A 6,000-nucleotide genomic window follows, 5' to 3' on the forward strand; every position below is an offset into this window, starting at 1 on the left:
TTTGTTCCCAGTTTGTTGATAGTTGTTCTTGCTGTTTATTCGTAAGCTGAATCGGATGCGAATGAATCACATCGCCGAACGATTGCATGCGATGTGAAAAAGGAACGAATGAAATTGATACCGAGTTTGCCATTCAATAATCGCTGATGAAAGGTACACGAACAAAAACCGTTTGCTGCTGAGTAGCTTGCCATGTAAAGAGTGATGCGATGTGAGAATCCGGTACCATGATTACTAATAACCATTTATTTCAAACTGATGTTCAACAATGTCTCTATCTAGCTGGCAGCTTCCATACTGTAATGTGCCACCATGGTATCTTCACGGCCAATCTATATGACGGGAAACAGCATCGTTGTTCTCTGCACACCATTGATAGTTTCGTAAAACATTTGCATATCACTTTGTTCCGAACATCGGAGGCGTCCAATGAAAGCCGTGCGGCTCCGTGGTCGTGCGGCTAGGGTCACCAAGCTCTTAGTCGCATCGTGCTGAGGAGCGCGGGTTCGATTCCCACCGCAGCTGTCAGGAAAAGTTTTCGGCTGTGCCACTGGGCGTTGCATGCTAGTCCGTTGTCTAGTGTCGTGATTCCTTCAAAGAGCGAAAAGCTCACTGGAAGCATTGAACGTGTCCGTGTCTTTTAAGATTCATGCAGATTTTCCGACGCACGAACCGTTGACCTTAATCGGACCAAGTCGAAAAACAGGCCATTTTTCCATGTGACATTTTCACGTTATGTAAAACTAATCTTGACATGGAAACAATACATATCGAAGCCATCTACCTGTAGAATAGTAACACACCGTGTTGTTCGGTTGTAAACAATTATCACAAATTACGTTTATTTCCTTCCTCCTGGTTCCCAGCCTACTATCAGAATAATTATGGTTAAAACCTACTACATCTCTACCTTTCTTCGAATAGAAGAACTATCCTATCCTATCGCAAAGTAGAACAATATGCGAAACCTTGTAATACATAACATTTGATGATTTTCTATCAAAACCCCGCCGTTGCACTCATATAGTGATGTCCAGGACTTCCTCCAGGAGATCCTTTCGTCAATTGTCAATGATCGTCAGCCAATCCTTCCTAAATGTTCTTCGATATCCTGATATAGGTTTGGTTATCTATATAGAAATATGAAATTGCGATTACTAAACTAATCATTATCTTTATGTAATTAGCGTTTACTTAACCGCTTTTACATACTTTTACCTCTTCCGTTTTATCATTTGGTTGAATACTCTTACCACAGTAGTTGGGAAAGTTCCTCCTTCGATTCTCCTATATGCCAACTTCAAGATAAATTATTCACAAATTCTCATACATAAAAGTTACTAGATAGGGAAGTGGAACGATCTCGGCAGGGTTCCTATTTTGGGCACTTCTCTGCTATAACTCAGCCAGTTATGAACCAATTGACACAAGTTTTGGAACGCGATGAGATACGTATAGTATCTGGCCGTGTACAAAATTTCAAGCCAATTGTTTTGGAATTGACTGAGTTATAGCGAAGAGTGCCCAAAATACCGACCGCTGCCCAAGTGGTTCGCTAAACTCTATTACGCCAAACGAACTGAGCTGAACTTCTTCATTTTGGTCTGTAATACAATAAAATCAAACTTTTGGATTGGATTAGGACTCGTAATCCTCTTCATTCATGTATCTCCAAATAGACTAGGATAACTTTATCCCCTTTATTTGGATACAGAAACGGACTAGAACTTGCCGAAAGCTCCTTACGTTTCATGCTAGGCATGGATTAGGATCCGTGACCCCCTACATTCCATTACTTTTTCTTCTTCGAACTCCAAATAGACTAGGATAACTTTATCCCCTATATTTGGATACAGAAACGGATTAGAACTCTCTTACCTCCCTACGTTTCTAGCAAGAAGTGAACTAGGATTTATTATCCCCTACATCCCATTTTTCCATTTCCAAATAGATTCGGATAACGTTATCCCTGGTATTTGGATATAGAACCATACTAGAACTATTTAATGGTTTTATGTAGTGCTTGGTAGAAATTTGAATGATGAGCAATTCCATGACGTTACTTGGAATTCATCACCTAATTACATCAAATTAAATACGTAATCAACGACCTGTTTAATGATTTATAATTTTCTCTGTTACTGTGTTTTGAACACTGACGCCTACTACCTCATTTGATTTCATCCAAAAAATTTCTTTCAAGTTTCATATTTGCCGTTCCTATCATATTTTTATGTACCTGATTTGCCTCTTTAACTCATCATTACCAACGTTTAGCAATGCTCTTGAGTATTCTCACAATTCCATGCCTTCTGTGCATGTCATTACATCTGTTGACCGTGCTGCCACAGTATGTCAAGATTTTTTTTCTTGCTGCGGTTTCAAAGGGAAGATTCAAATATTACGTCCATCGTTTTTCAGGATTTCTAGACCCCCCCTCCCCCCTCTGTCAGGCAATTTTCCTATACCCAATACACGTACTGTCACACTTTTCTAGACCCCCCCCCTCCCCCAAATGTTGGACGTAATTTTTGAACGTTTCCTTATATGAATTAGCAAATACACCTTTATTACACATAACGGTCTATAGTTCGTTAAGCCAAGTGGTAGCAAAGGACAAAATCCCTGTAGCTTAGAATAAAAACACGTTTCAAATAGTTTTTCCTGTAAATCGACGCTTTATACCATTTATTACTTAATTAATTGCTATCTTCGCATTTCATGTAATTTTGAGCGATTACTCGGTAAGATTTCAAGATTCAGTTGGTAGTTTTACAAGTTTTATTCAAGTATAACTTATGTTAAGAAGCAAACAGTAAATTGTAGTGCATATCTCAGATCTGTTTGATTTTCCAAAAGTGTTAAGTTCCCAAACATGTCAAAATCATGTGAACTAAGGTACATCTATCCGTGGTTGACGTGCATTGAGACCCGCGTGGTTAAGCTTAACAATCACATCAATAGAAATGTTAAAGCTGATGGTTAAAACTAACGCCTTCTTCTTTCTGTCATTACCTCTAAACAAAGATAGAACCTGATTCTTATCTACGTGTTCTTTGAAATGAAAGCTTGCTTGGCTATTGCCCATTTTGCAAGGAAAAGAAGGAAAAGCTGTTGATAACGATTCTAATAAGAATCTAATAAGATTTTCTCATCGAATGTCGAACACGGTTGAAAGTTTTAAATGGTCGACAAAAAAGCTCCACTCTGTCATTCGTTTGTCGATCCTGCCGGCATGCACAGGCTAATAGACTATGTGGGAAAGAGACAACATGCGTTATCAAACACGTAACATATCATCCGTAATCTTTGCCGTTAGCATTTGTTAGTTAAAAAGCATTATGAATGCTTCCAAGCGAAAAAATCTCAAGCAGTTAAAATGCTAATTACACTAGTTTACAGCATTTTTGAACTCGTTAAGCTGATGATCATTTTTGGTGTAGAATCATGCCCTGAGTTCGAAAATGCGAAAGAAAAAAATTACAGTAGAGCGGAAATTTTTTCGACTTCCCATATAAGGTTGATGATTTGAAGTCGATTTTTGTTCTATTTTTAAGCAAAGTCGCTCACTTCAAACATCTCATTCTCCGTAATCAATGCTTCGATTGAGCTGATTTTTTTACTGTAATTCGCCTACACATGATATGTCAACTAAACGTCGAGAAAGAATTTTTAAGTTGTTTTTTTCTTATTGAAAAAAATACATTTCTTCAAAAAATTTTGGGATTTTGGCCAAAATTTAAGAAGATCGTCTCTAAAGCTCGCCAATATCTTGAATTTCATCAATCTAGCGCAAAACCTGTATTCAGATGATCGAATGGTATTGTATTCAGCTTTCAATTGGTGAAGAAAGATTTAAAATTGGTTGAACAAAACGCAATATATTTGAATTTTAGTAAATTACATATTTTGAAAAGTTGTAAAACTCGATATTGAGCTAAAACTCAAAAACTGTTCTACTTAAAATTTTTTGAAGGTCGGTTTCGAAATCAGCACTAAATTGTGCTTCAAAAATTTTGGTCGTTGACAGAAGTTCACGACTTTCGTTTTTTTTCGTAAACTTGTGTTAACAATCAAAAGCTTTTGAGCAGCAAGCAATTCAAATGCTTAATACATTTTTCTAATAATGTCATTTCTTACAACTTTGCTGAAACACATTTCTATCACCTATGAAAAAAAAAAGAATTTCACTCACTCACTTCTAGGTAGAATAATCACATTAGTATCAGCATTCAAAAGAAGATTTCTAACATGCCAAACAATTTTATCGAAGACAATAAACCACTTAAATCAACTTTTCAGGTCCAAAATGTTTATCATCACGAAGTTGGACCTTTGAAAATAGTGTGCACCTCAAGGAATTACTCTTACGTTTCCAAACAATACATTTTCGGAAAACTTTTTTTTCAGTTCTCTGTACTCAAAAATAAAAATGATGAAAACATGAATTCAAATTAACTTTTGGAGGTTAAAACATACGTTGTCCTTAGAGAGGCTGTAAGAAATCATTTCTGACCTTTACGTAGATTAAGATGGCTATTTATGATCCAAAATGCATCCTTTGTATAAAAATTTAAAATTTTATCGTTAGTACCTACATTATATTGTTCATGCAGCTGAGAATCAGATTTCTGACACGCGAAAAAAACATTTTTCTCCTAAACCGTGCGTTGGACGAGGACCATGTTCGCTGTTAAGCGTACTATGTCCGATGTTAGGTCCGATGTATGTAGGTTTCACGTATTGATTTGGCGAAAAGGCGATATTCGCGTGTGGGTAAACTTCGAGTTTCAACCGCGACGACAATACACCATTCAAAGGTATTAAAACTATTTGACCAGTGTGCAGCGGCGGAAAAGTAAACAATGTCGCGGTGGCACAGAAGAGACATCTTCGTGAAGCTCAGGCGTATGCCAGATTGTGAGTATCAGCGGAAAATGGAAGCTGTGACGATGATATGCAGAGTGATTGGTTACTAGCGTGGGACACAAAAAAAACTTTTTACTCCTGTACACTTTTTGAGTTCCATTTTAGTCCCATATCAACTGTGCAAAATTTCAGATCGATCGGAGAAACTATATTTTAGCGCCAGCCATTTTAAGTTTTTATACGATTTAGTATGGGGAAAATCACTTTTTCAAAGAAAAATCGCCACAGGTTGCCCCTCAACTCCTAAAAATACATCGATGAGTGATTTCTGTTGGAAATTCTACGAGGACCCAACCCTCCGAAGACCGCAAAGCGATCTGAGGCATGTGAAAAAAGTTATTGACTGAAAACCGAATGGCATGCAAACGCTGTTTAAGGCTCAAATGAGAATCGCATATTATCCAAAACTGAAAAAGCACTTTTTTCCATAATGGCGAAAAAGCGAACAAAACCAGCGTGTCCGATTGTCATAATTGACCAAATAAACAATCGGACATTCTTATTTTCTTTGATTTGTGAATCATTTTTGGAAAAAGTGCTTTTTTAGTTCTTGAGCATTTGCCATTCTCATTTGAGCCTTAACATGTAAGGAATAACAATAAATAATGAAATCTCGTTATTTTATCAATCGGGTGAGGCCTAATAACTTTTTCCAGGAACGTCGCATCGATTTTATGTCTTCAGAGGTCTGATTCCTAGTGAAGTTTTCTACAGAAATCATTCGTCGACTTATTTTTAGGGATCTAGGGGTGACTCCTAGCGATTTTTCTTTGCAGGAGTAAAGTTTCCCCATAGTAAATCGTATGAAAAACTAAGAATGGCGGGCGCTAAAATATAGTTTTTCCTATCGATCTGAAATTTTGCACAGTTGATATGGGACCAAAGTGGAACTCATAAAGTATACAGGAACTTGAGTTTTTCCATTTTTTGAATTTTCCCATATAAGCTGTGTACCAGGCTATTGGTTGCATAAACCATATCATACCTGATTGAGAACATGTCAATGCAAGCAGCTGATTATCTCTTTAATGGTGATCGGTTGGCGTGACATGTACATTAAACAGGAATATA

Source organism: Aedes albopictus, chromosome 2 (genome assembly GCF_035046485.1).
Source record: "Aedes albopictus strain Foshan chromosome 2, AalbF5, whole genome shotgun sequence".
NCBI classification, from domain to species: domain Eukaryota; kingdom Metazoa; phylum Arthropoda; class Insecta; order Diptera; family Culicidae; genus Aedes; species Aedes albopictus.